General features: G+C 41.5%; 1 protein-coding gene across 5 annotated transcripts in view; it reads left to right on the top strand.

The window, feature by feature from the left end:
* The window catches only part of ADGRF5 (adhesion G protein-coupled receptor F5), a 98,040-nt gene that overhangs the window by 21,347 nt on the left and 63,422 nt on the right, over nt 1-13,271 (top strand). The window contains exon 1 of one of the 5 annotated variants that reach the window (XM_054569465.1): nt 4,569-5,104. The exons of the other annotated variants lie outside the window; for them this stretch is intronic. The gene's annotated coding sequence lies outside the window, so the exon portion shown is untranslated. Of the gene's footprint in view, nt 1-4,568; nt 5,105-13,271 lie in introns of those variants that run through there. 5 annotated transcript variants of the gene reach the window in all.

The following is a 13,271-nucleotide window of genomic DNA, read 5'->3' as shown; positions in this document are numbered from 1 at the left end:
AGAGGGTAATTTTGATGGCTTCAAAATAGAAATACAAAAAGAGAGCTTACCCTGGGCCACTTTGGGTCAAAAGGGTTACCAACATCTGGTTGTGGATTAAAAAAAAAAAAAGGTAATTAACCTTCCAATATGTAGAGGTCAGAGTGCTTTGAGAGTGAACCATTATGTAGTTTTGCATATACTGCTGCTCCTTATATGCTAATACTGTGGCATTCATAATTTTGCTTGTGTGTTGCACTCCAAATTCTCTTCATTAGTGCCTCAAATAGGCATCTCTGCCCTCAGAGAGCTTATATTCCAGTGGGGTATGGAAAGTGTAGATAGCCAATAAACAAAATAAATAAGTACATTATAGTATATTGGAGGTGGTATATGATATGGAAAAAAATAATCAAGGAAAAGGAGAGGACTGAAATGTGTAATATGACCATCAGCTAAGTCCTTACTAAGAAAGAGATATTTGGGCAAAGGTGGGAAAGAGGTAGGGGTTGAGACACAAAGATATCTGGGCAAAGAGCTTTCCAGTCAGAGAGAAAAGCGAAGTGTGAATCCTCTGAGCTGAACCTGTGCTTGGCTTAGTAGGAGGTCAGCACACTGGAGTGCTATGAGTGAGGGGGAGGGAAGTAAGAGAGGAATTAAGGGAAGAAATGGTAGGAGGAGCAGGGATGCCGATGGGATGGATGGTGCTGGGCTTACAGGCCATTGAAAGGGTTTTCACCCTGACTGTGTGAGATGGGAGTGCCAAAGGTTGAGCATAGGTGGTGGACATTATATAACATGTTTTATGAGGACCATCCAGCTGCAGTCTTGCCCAGAGATCATATAGAGGCAATATTGACTAACATTCTAGTCAAGAGATCGTGATGGCTTGAATGAGAATGATAGCAGAGGAAGAGGTGAGAGGTGCCCAAATACACATATATTTTGAAGTAACAAGATTTAATGGCAAATTAAACATAAAGTGTGCAAGGGAAGACTCAAAGATGACTCAGCATTTGGTCTGAGTAACCTGGAAGGATGAAGACACCATTTACTAAGATGGGAGAGACTATTAGAATAGTTTGGGAGGGAAAATTAGAGGTTTAATTTTGAGCATGATCAGTGTGAGATCATATTGAGCATCTAAGTGGAGGTATTAAGTAGGGGGTTGGTTATATGGGCCAGGAATTCAGGTGAAAGGTCCATGATAGAAATAAGCATTTGGAGGTCATCAGCTCAAGGATTTAAACCATGGAACTCATAGAGATCACCTGGGGAATGAGTGTAAACAAAGAGTTCCAGTGACCGAGCTGTGGGACATTTTGACTTTGAGAGGATGAACCAGCAATGAAGTAAGATGGATCAATTTCATTTTGTCTTTCTTTATTGATGACCTGCCATATACCAGCACTAGGCTAGGAGCTGGGTTTACAACAAATGAGACTAGTCCCTGCCCTCAAGGAGCTCACAGTCAATGTATTAAAAGAATCATTGGAATGCAGCATGGTAACTGCAAAAAAACATGCACCTGGTAGTATGGAACCAGGGAAAAAGAACTCCCAGGCTGGGAGGGCTACGAGGGTCCTTAGAGGAAATAATACTTGCAATTTAAGGATTCATCAAAAGTTAGCTAGTTGAAGAAGGGGGAAGGAGAGAAGGGTAAAACAGTCTGGAACATGCTGAGAAATACACATTTATTTGGTGCTGACATCCCTGCCTATGAAAATAACACTGCCTTCGAGTCCTAAGGGGTACTTCATCCAAACACAGAGATAACACAGTTGACAAGTTAGTTACTCTGGCTACACCACTGCAGTCTGGTCAAAGAAGTTTGGGGTCAACTTGCCACCAATTTCAACAGCTTAAAATGCAAGGGAAAGACCTCTGTCACAGACCATGTGATGTGTAGCTGTGACAGAACAAAGTCTCTCCATCAGCAGTTAATTTCGAGTTGCAGCCAAGACCATACGGTGGTTCCATTTTTTATTGGTCTTTGATTTCATTGTAACGTGAGTGCAACAAGCACCGGGTGTTCCTAGCAACAAATGGGACTGTGGGTGAGAGAAATTGCTCCTCAGGGAAGCAGACGGGCAGTCACCTTGACAACGCCCCTTTCCATGTTAGAGAGCCAGCCGCACCTGACTACCCAAAGCAAGAAGGGAAAAAAGCACAGCTGTAAAAGAAGGCTTGACCCAGGAGCTACTCTGACAGCAAGGTATTTCTTAAGGCAAGATGTGTCCAAGTCAGGTTCCTCCACTTGTTCATCTTTTTGTAAGTATCAAGGTCTGCAGTTTCCCTTTCTTCAGTTGTGGGCTATCTTTGCCTCCAGACATTTACTTCCCAAAGCTGTCAGCCTGCAAAGTTCTTTTTGTGTCCTTGACAATCATGTTAATGGCAACGTCATTTTCTTCCTACATTTTCTTCATTCCTCCCCAGCACAGCTGCCAGAACTTGTCCACATTTATACCAATCCACTGAAGTTACCGCCAAAAGAACCAAATCTCACAACAGAGAGAATAAGATATATTTTGGAAGCATCTGCAACGTGACAATCAATTCATGCTGCACCTGAGACAAAGCTAGTGCGCGCACACACACACACAAAAGGAAAGACAACACCAAAACCATATACAACTATTATAAAAACCATATGCAAAATCATATGCAACTATTTTGCAGAAGTTTCTCTGCAAAAATAACAATCACTAACACACATGCTCACTATATGCCAAGCACCGTTCTAAGCATTTTTTTATATGTACTTAATGTATTTACTCTTGAAGACAACCCTGAGGTAGGTATTATTATTATTTTATGAGTAAGGATACTGAGGTCCAGAAATATTAAATAATCTAAGTGTCCACAGAGCTACCATTTGGTCCATCTAGAGTCTACTGCTACTCTTAACCCCCACGCTGCTCTGGGTTTTCAGGGCCCAGGTGCTTTTCTAGTACTTATATTTAATATTATGTGTTTTTAGTGTAAGAAAAAATCTGGAGTATTTTAGTCCATTTCCTATAGAACAAGTCAAAACCACATATATTTAGCATAAGAAATTAATTTGGAATATTTTAGAATACAATTTAAGTTATTTGGCTCTGTGTGCATGTTTTGATTTTTTTCCTACTTTTTTTTAGGCCAAGGGTAGTATCTTATATAGAATCAAAAGATTTATTTCTTGTAGTGGTTCACCACTTTATTACAGTGGCTTTTCACAAACAACAGAAAACCCAACTGGAGCTGGAATAATAACAAGAAGCTTTATTGTGCCACTAACAGTAAATCAAGAGGTATGTGCATCCACAATCAGCCACATGTCTAAACTTACCCCAGTGTCATCCAAGGAGAATGAGATCACCATGCTTTATGCCAATCTCCATTCATCCCCTCAGCTCATAGACTAGTTACACTAGTGGGTTTCCCAGCCATACCTGGGATGACAGCAAAGAGGGTCAACTGTGGTTGGACAACAACCATTGTCTCCCTCCCAATAAGTGCATGGAGTAGGCCACATCACTTCACTGCAGCTCAGTTTTTTCTTTTGTAAAGGGCTAATCAGTACCAAGAAGTAAAAGAAAATTTTGAAGGTTCATCCTCTTTTTATCAAAGTACTTAACTTTTATCTCAAGCCTGAGTTCTATTGGTGGTTGCTGACATATCTAAGGGTGATAGCTTCAGTCAGAAGGGAAGACAAGCAAGGAGAGAGGGAGACGGTGTGGAACAGGGATGACTTAAGAGCTTAGAGGAGCAGAACCCAGGTCTCCAGATATTAATAGACAGTTCCTGAGCTCTTCCTCTGCGTCAAGCTCTCAATGGCACCTGTAAGCTCAGCAGTATTATTATCCACTTTCGTACACAGCAAAACTGAGCCTCAGCCAGGGGAAGTCGGTGGGACTGTGGTTTGAATCCCTGCAGTCTGATTCTGATGTCCTTGCTTTGTCACCATGCTGGCTTCTCTACGTATAGTCCAGGGACTATCTGCATAAGAACCACCTGGAACACTTACTTACAATGCAGATTCCCAGCTCCAGGTCAGACCTCATTGTTCAAACTTTCTGTGGACAAGGCTCAAGGGCAGGCAATTGAACAGCATTCCCCTACTGAAACTTCCCATATTGAAGTTTAAGAACAAGGGATGGCAATCTATGACTTCCTATCTGTGTTCTGACTTTGGATAAGTCCTTGTTCCTCCTTTGGCCTCAATTTCCTCACTTGTAAAATGAGGATGATTAGGTCACTTCCAGTTCAAGAAGTCCAATTAGAATTCATCTTGAATCCTAAATACATGACTGCAGCCTACCAACTGGCCCTTTTCCATGGACCTTCTTATCTTCATATATTAACGTTATCAAGATGATATTTTAAGTATCACACAGTTTATGCTTTGATGCACAAATTTTCATGGAGCTTCTCTGGAAATCTGGAAGTACTAGTTGTCCTTTCATGTAGCATTTTGGAAGTTTAGCTGTCCCTAAAGCCCTGGGCTGGGATTAAGCCACTTCTGATCTCCCCATAGTCTTGGGAGTTTTTTATTCTCTGACTTTTAGGCACTTCTAGGGACAAGAAACTCATCGATAATTTTAATTTTCTTTCCCCTCTGAAATCACAGTCTAATTAGGCAGACATCTTTCCAAGGTTCCAACAAAGCATCTACACCCATCATTAGCTGTAACCCATTTGGGTTGCTTTGGTTTCAGTTTTCTGGGTTTTTTTCTTTGGAGAAAGGAAAGCAAGAAGTAGGGACATTGGCCAAACAAGGCCGGCCACTCAGTGGAGAGGTTTCCAGATAAGAAGGATCTGAAGGACTTCCCATGGGCGTGAGGGAAATCACACACGCCATCCGGGGAAAAGACCAGGAAATCACTTCTTGTTTTCTAAACAGCAGGCTCTCAGGAATGGCTCTGTGAGGCTCGGAGGACCAGAGCAGGGAGGCACCGGTCAGGAGGGACACCGAGCTGGGAGGGGAGCTGCCCACGCCTTGCAATGAGTCCTGCTTGGCTCTTTCTTCAGCGGGTGTGAGGCCTTCGAGGAGACTGACGGGCAAATGGCCTCGTAGGGGAGATCTGAAAGCTTCTAGGAGTCTGGTTATAGCAGGAGCCCGTCTGGGGACTTCGGCGCTGGACAGGTAACATGAATTTCTCGTGTGGTCTGTCTCCCTTTGCAGCAAGATCTCAGTCACTTTGGCACTCCTTTTTAAGGCATCTTCCAGTTACTTACTTCTTTGTCTGATTTTCTGTTTTATGGTATATGTGCAGCTGTCGCATGAATGTTGGGAGCATAAATCATGTGTGGTCAAGAGCACTGTGCAGCCCATTGGACTGGTTAGGGAGATTGAGTATCAGGAAATTAACTGGGATCTTTTTAGGATTTTCTCTATAATAGAGTTTTCTCCTCCTCCTTTTTTTTGTTAATGAATCTTCCTGTCTCTGAGCCAGAAAATAGCGTAAAGACCAGAGCGTTCATGAATCGCTCCATGAGCGTCTCCATGGGGTGCTTGCACCGGTGTTACAGCCAGAGCTTGGGATATTCGGTCAACTCACCCCAGGGCCAGGGATGGTCTCTGAAATGTAAAACGTCTGCGGGTACCTCCCACCCATTGCTTGAGGGGACAGGGGTTCAGAGTCAGCACAGGGAAGGAAGTCAGAAGTGCTGGGATTAAGAGCTGGGTAGGCCTGCCTTGAGCTTTCCGGAAGGGAAGAAAAGTTCTCTGATGTGTGGCTTGTTTAAACCATGTTTTCCTAAACATTGTAGAATGCCAGGGCATACCACTTCACTGCAGCTCTGTTTTTCCTTTCATAAAGGGCTAATGTTTTTGGTCTTTTATTTTTGATTTATACAAGTAGTACATGAATGTGTCTGTACTCTAACAGAAGATCTCCAACAGTTTTTCAAGCTCCCCATCCCCAATATGCATTGCTTTTTCCCCATCCCCCAAATTAATCCATCAATAGTTTGCTGTGTATTTTACCAGTTAAATGACTTTTTCTTCTCTTTTCCCAGAGTTTAGGGCATAGGAGTACAATAAATTTTACAATGTCAAATTTATGTATTGATCCTTAAAAATACCTTCTTCTCACTGGAAAGATAAACTGAAACATGGGGAGTATGAAAAACTCTTTTAACACTTAGAAAAGTCTGAAAAAGCTTTACTCATTTTTACCATTATTATTTTGTGTTGACTTTGGCTTTGGCAATTAATAATGTTAATAGCAACTTCCCATGGATTAAACTCTAAATTTGCCAGCTTGAGGTTTGGGCTTCTCTCTTGAAAATTATCAAAGGCAGGCTTGTTCTGGAAATGAAAGGGGGAAAAAATCAAAGAAAAGAAAATTAAATGGATAGATAAATTGATAGACAGATAGATAGATCCTTAGATTAAGTGGTTGGCTCAGGGAAGATAAGGTGAGGATGGGAGACACTCCTTTTTCATTTAATGAATAATAAATGGGTTTAATATATGGATTTATTTTTATCTCTTTTATTTTTTTGAAAAAAGGGGGCCTTTTATCCCTCTTTACCCTGTAGATTGTTATGAGACAAGTGAATAAAAAATATCAGTATGAACAAGTTGATATGGCTCATGGAAAGAAAGTACAAATAAGCAATGCCAAATCCAAGGATAATTATCTCATACTTTCAGTTGCTTTTTAGTATTCTCTTGTCCTTATCAAGCTTTGTCTACCCCAAACTCAAGGGTCACTTGGCCCTGCCTGTTTTGGACAATCAGTGGTGCTTTTTTGACCCTCCTGTTAAATTTGCCTGCCTGGTGCTTCTCCCAATCCCTGGCTAATATGATTAATCACTTCACCTTATTGCATAGGTCTAGCCCTAGATAGAGATTTCCTCTTCTTTCACTATATCACACGTATAACAGGTAACTTGTTCCCATTTTATGGAATAAAAACATGAGAGGTTTGGAGGTTGTTTGCCCAGTGACATACAAGGAATCTTTCTGGGACACTTGAGATAAGAAGAAATCCAGATCTCTGGTTTTGTAGCCCCATCCTTGGTCAGCGATATGAGGATAAAAGTCCTGTGGAAGAGAGAATTAATGTGATTGGCTGGATTCTGGCAGGTTTGTAGCAACACAGACTTCAGTTTTGCTGGGAAACTGTGGCTTCATCAAACTATTGCCAGGTCCAGATTTTATCAGATTTTAACACCTGGTATCTATATGTATCACTGCAGAAACTGAACTCTCCAAAAAGAACAATGCCCAGGAACTTCCCTGGAGCAACTGAATCTGACTATCTAGGGAAGGGGCATGAAAATGGATTTATATACTTTAATCTCTGAACTGATTCTTTTATGCAGCCAGAGTTGAGAACCACTGAGTCTTAACTGTAGGAGATAAAATGGCCTAATTGAGAAGCAGAAACAATACCTGTTCATGTGGCCCACAAGTTGGGGCCAGAAGTGCCAGCAGCTATGAGCAGCGTGTACTAGGATTCTAGTTGCTGCTGTTTATGAAAGGAGCAGACACATCTCACAATTGCATGTGAGAAATGAATTTTCCAGCTCCCCTGACCAAGGATGGCCGTGCCTTTCGAGTTTAAACTGGAACAATCCTACTGACTTCACTGCAGATGCATTGGCTCCTACTTGAGGATTTTACAAAATCAGATTAAATGTTCTAGGTAAACAGGATGTGCTTTTCTAGTGCCAAATGACTATGGAGGTTATAGATTTTACTTGATCTCACTTTAACAAGTTTTGTCCCACTTCCAAGAAAAAAGGGGAAAAGAAATATTAATTGTGCTTTGCTGATCTGCCACTTTCTGAATTGATTTAAATATGGATAGACAATCAATCAGGGCTGTTTTTTAATCATAAAATGTGCCCCTAGAATCTTTCCACCCTAACATTTCTTGATGTAGTTTAAGTTAGTATGGTTCATTGGTGTAATTTTTGCCTCCTTCGTGGAAGCACCGGGAGGGGTTCTCTCGGCTTCTCTGAGTTTCCCCCTGAGCCAGTGTGTTTTGGCACAGACTAGGTGCTGCAAGATAGGCTTGCTGAGTTAAATATCTGTGTTGCTGTGGCTATGTTATGAACTCATGAGTCATTTACCAGCTCAGCATTTCAGCCCACATCGTATGACTCTGGCTGTGAGGGTTAGAATATTTAGAATCTTGCCTATTTCCTAAAAAGTAAATACAACAGTGAAATCTTTACAATCACAGCTTAGAAGAGGCACCTTTACTGGAGAGACTTGCTAAGGACTGTAGAATTAAAAAGGCTAAGAATCCTTTCCTTTAATTAGCTTATATTCTTAATAGGAGGCATGGCACAGGTATTGAACATTTTAATAACATAATAATTATTGAGTGCTTACTCTGTGCTCAGTACTCTACAAGATTAACTCATTTAATTATCTCAGTCATCCTATGTCTCAAGTGCTGTTACAATCCCCATTTTATAGATGCAGGGACACAATTTTAAGTTGCATGAGACACACAATACTAGCAAAGAGTAGAGTCAAGATTCTAGCTCAGACAGTCTGACTTGAGTCCATGCACCTAATGACCATGCTGTGTTATAAAAACCACAACAGTACTGCAGAGAGATCCACATGGCAGGGCTGGAGTTGCATCTGAGAAGAGAAATGCAGTATATTCGGGGGAAGGATATATCTCTGGGGAAGACCGGAAAAGCAGCAGCATGCTATAAAGGTGGAGGGTTCAGGATTTGGCAGCTGACTCAGCTACTTACTGTGTGACCTGCATATGTTATTTAATTTACCCAAACCTCAGTTTCATCTTCGGTAAAGTGGGGATGATAGCTCTAACAATATAGGATTGTAAGCATGAAATGAGCCTTGTGCAGGCAGAGTGCTAGCCTAATGCCCGACACACAGCAAGGGCTTGATAAGCGATGGTGATTGTTCTTACTGAGTGAGCAGAACCTGAAATGATAAGTCAGGTGAGACTCAGCAAGGAGGCATAGAGAATTCCGGTTACCAAGAAGAGTATGAGAAAAAGCTGAAAGTGAGCAACCCATTCAACCAATATTTATTAGTAGTATTTATGACATATTTTGCAAAGGAAGGTACAATGTAAATTTGTGAGTGGGTCAGCCTGTTCTGTATCCAACTGTTATGCAAGAAAAATGTGACACATCTGGGGTTACATTAGGTCGTGGTGGTCATGCTTGCCAGGTGAATTGGCCCAAATATTCCCATGCCATTTGAGACGCTCTAAAGTATCTGAATGTGGTATAGTAGCAATCTATGAAAAGAGTGCTCTAGACAACTTAATCAGCTGGTGGTATGTTGGGTTATTGTGCAGGAAAGAAAGGAGGGAGAGAGTCCATTGAGGAGATCGCTGCAATCATCCAGGTCTGAGATGATAATATCCAAACCAATGTTGTGGCCAAGGAAAAGGAGCAGTGGAGTCACGAACAGGACTTAGTGACTGGTAGATTTACTGCCCTAACTTGTGCCCTCAATTATTGTGTCCAAGAACACCTGTGGGGTTGTGAGCCAGGATGCTGGAGAATGAAGCCAGCTGTTGTGAATCCGAGAACAGGTGGGTTAGGAGATAGCAGTGGGAGAGAAGAAGACATGTTTAGTGCTAGATGAGTTGAATTTAGGCCCAGTTGGAAATAGCACAGTTAGAGAGAAGCTCCTAATATTTAGCAAAGAGATCAGGGTGGAAATACAGTTTTGGGAATTGTCACATAAATTGATAATTAAGATGGTAGAAGTGGACAAGCTCCCTAAGAGAAAGGATGTCAGGAGAGAGAAACCAAGGATCCTGGCAGGCTCACAATGAAGTGGTGGTAGAACGAGGAGGATGGAATAACAGAAGGAAGAGGGAAAGGAGCGAAAAGTGGAGCAATTAGAGATCCAGGAGAGGGGTGGGGTGGGAGGGGTACCAGGAAGGAGGACGTGCTAAATGGCGTCAGAAACCAAGAGGTAACCAGGGGGAAGGAGGACTAGTGAAGAATGTTACTGGGTTTGTCTTTATAAAATACTTTTCAAAATGAGGCGAGGACTAAAGTCAGACTTCCAGATTAAGGAAAACTTGGAATGGCCATGACTTCTCAGGGTACTGCATTTTGGGGAGAGAATAAATAGTAACTTTTTTCATTTTGAGTAGCACACACATACATCATTCTCAAAGTCAAACAAAATCCCTAGAGAGGGAAATGAAAATTTCACAATACCGAGGTCCACGACCAGGACACCTATGCCTGGTCTCAGGGGGATGGAGTGGACGAGGGCTGTGAAAGGGAGAAGCAGAGGGCTAAGATGGCCCTGCTCATTATTAAAATGTTGGAATATTTTAAACCATGTGGTAACTGCTGCCCCGAGCCCCTGGAGTGCCCAGAGTGCCCTCCACATCTGTTTTAGCCACCGTGGACCCCTCCACAGACCTCCCCACTATCTAGCAATGAAGGTCTCCAGGCCCTTGCTCCTGCACAGCAATGGCTCTGAATGGTCCATTATGATTATTATGAAAATACTCCAGTGCTATTTTGAATCATACCTAGTAAAGGATAGAGCCATAGAACTGAAAGGCTTGGACTCACACCCAAGCCCATGTGCTCTACAGGAGTGCAGCCAACCATGGGGCTCCCCTCCACGACAATTGGAATGCACCCCAGCATTGTTTCACCAGGGCTTAGGGAGACCCCTCTGAGTGGTAAACGAAAGTAGCAAGATAGATGAGATAACAGCAGAGTTAGGAACTTGATGTTTTCATAAAGATGGCAATCTCTTGCTTAAATGTTAAAATCTTCCAGAGATTTACAACAAGGAAAATAGGATAAAAGGTTATCAATGCTGCACACATGTGCAGTGTGTTTTGGAATACTTGACCCCATTGTGTACAAACAAATGTTCCTCTCTAATCTGATAGCACTGAGCCACCGACACAATGCTGCTGCAGGACCTTATTTCAAGGCAAAGGAAAATGAAACAGAAAAAAGTTTTTCAAGGCAGGTCTTTAATTGGTATTGTGTTTCGCGTTTGTGTTAAATAAATATTTAGTTTTTAATTCTGCATGTGTGAGGGATGAATCATCTAATTAAATAAGGTCAGCAAAGATAAGTCTTATCACCTCTGTTGTTGAAAATACAGACTTATGAAGGCAGGCTCTTAAAGTTATACTCGAGGATTTTTGTTCTGTACATCTACAATTCAGAATGGGGCTACTGATGACATTCTATCCTTATTGCAGCCCTATGCCTCATGGAGACGAGCAACGAGTAATGATCACACTAATATTTGCAGTGGAAGTCCTCTGAAATTCAGTGTTCATATCCATCATTTGCATCAGAAGGAACTCTGCTTTGAATTATTGTCTAGTAGTAGAATGGTATATATGCATATTTATTTTCAGTCTCTCCTATTCTAATTCTATTTTGATTCAGAAGTGCATGTTTCAAATATAGCCACTTGACTATATAGTCTCTACCCCTGCACATGGAGAGTTGGAAATATGCTTTGGCCTGCTTTAAAGAATACAATAACTTGTCTATTTAGCCAGCCACAGGCCAAAGTTTAGTAAGAGGCATGGCTTCTTTTCATTGTCCTAGCATATAATGCAGTTAGTTCTCCTCTTAAAAAGAAAGCCATGCATATAACAGTGTGTGACATCAAAGTTAATAGTTTATATGTAGGATGAATCCTCACTCTTTCTCTTCTACCTTGCAATCAAATTTCTTGAGTTTTATGTGCTCATCATCTTCAAATTCTTACCTCTCATACTCTACAGCTCTTCCCAATATGATTTCTTTCCCCATCACCCCAAAGTGATTCCCTTTGCTAAGAACACATCATGTCTCCAGATCCAATGAGCAATCTCAATCCTCCCGTTAGCAGAACCTCTCAGCACTTTGAACAAAGTTGATCTTTGCTCCTTGAAACTTGACCTTCCCTAGTTCCAGACTGTCTTTTACCCTTTTTTCCTTCCTCCCTCTCTAGCCTCTCATCCCCAAATATCTTGGCTCAATTGTCTTCGTTGTTGTTTTTTTATTTAAGATTTTATTTATTTATTTTCAGAGAGGGGACGAGAGGGATAAAAGAAAGGGAGAGAAACATCAGTGTGCAAGAGAAACACCAATCAGATACCTCTCCCACGCCCCCAGCTGGAGACCTGTCCTGCCACCCAGGCATGTGCCCTGACCAGGAATTGAACTGATGATCTTTTGGTCTGAGGGGTGATGTCCAACACATTGAGCTACATCAGTCAGGACTCTATTGTCTCTTTTGAAAAGACCTTTGATTTTTGAAATTCTGTGGGCCTTGGTTGTAAGTCTTGGTTGAAAATACATACCTTTGAAGGCAAGCTCTTAAAGTGGTACTTGAGAATTTTTGATCTGTATATCTCCAATTCAGAAGGGGGACTACTGATGAAGTGGAGCTCTCTGCTTTCTTCCTACTCAATCTTACCCACTCCCATGACTGCAATTACAAGGCTTTTCTGTCCGGTTTCTGCTTCCCTCACCAGCCCCGTCTCACACTGTGTCCTGCTTCCTTTTAGCGTCCCAGCCACTGTGGCTTGCTTGCAGCTCTTTAATTGTGCCACGTGCTTTCCCAACTCAGGGCCTTCGCACACGATCTTCTTTCTGCCTGGAACCTTCTTCCTTCTCTCCCTCTTGCCTCTTTTGTTTTTAGCTAATTCCAACTCATGCTTCAGATTTCAGCTCAATTAAATATTAATACACCCCCTGGGACACCTTCCACAAATTCCCTAGATTAGGTCATATTTTTCTCTTAATAGGCATTATTAGACAGTTCAGCACAGTTGTTAAAATGATGGCTTCTGGTGTTAAACTTTCAAGTTTCAAATTCTGGCTTTGCCACTTACCAGCGGTGAGATTTGGGACAAGCTATTTAACCACTCACTAGCTCAGTTAATTTGATATCATACGATTAATTAGGTATCATCTTAGAACCACTTCATTGGAATTGTGAGGATTAAAACTTTTAATACAGTCAGTGCTCAGATCAGTGCTTGGCACATAGTAAATGCGAAGCAAATATTAGTATTCTGATTTTTCTACTTGGTAGCACTTTCACAGTTGTAGTAAAACAGTAAATTGAGTAATTGATAGTGTGGTTCTCTGGTCTTTAATAAAGTTCATCTAATCCATTAAGCTGTAAGCTCCACGGAGATAAAGGACCATGCTCTTTTTTTCTCCTATTTCCCATGCTCCTAGCAGAGCACCTTGGCACTTAGCAGGACTTGATAGATGTTTGTCTAGTGAACAAATACACAAATGAATACTTGGGTGAGGGGATAAATAGATTTGCTTCATGTAATACAACAATAAATATATATGAGGAA

Source organism: Pteronotus mesoamericanus, unplaced genomic scaffold, assembly GCF_021234165.1.
Source record: "Pteronotus mesoamericanus isolate MK-2021 breed Mesoamerican mustached bat unplaced genomic scaffold, CSHL_Meso_final contig_20, whole genome shotgun sequence".
Classification (NCBI taxonomy): domain Eukaryota; kingdom Metazoa; phylum Chordata; class Mammalia; order Chiroptera; family Mormoopidae; genus Pteronotus; species Pteronotus mesoamericanus.
The sequence above is the reverse complement of the archived record's forward strand: the minus strand, read 5'-3'. Positions and strand labels throughout refer to the sequence as shown.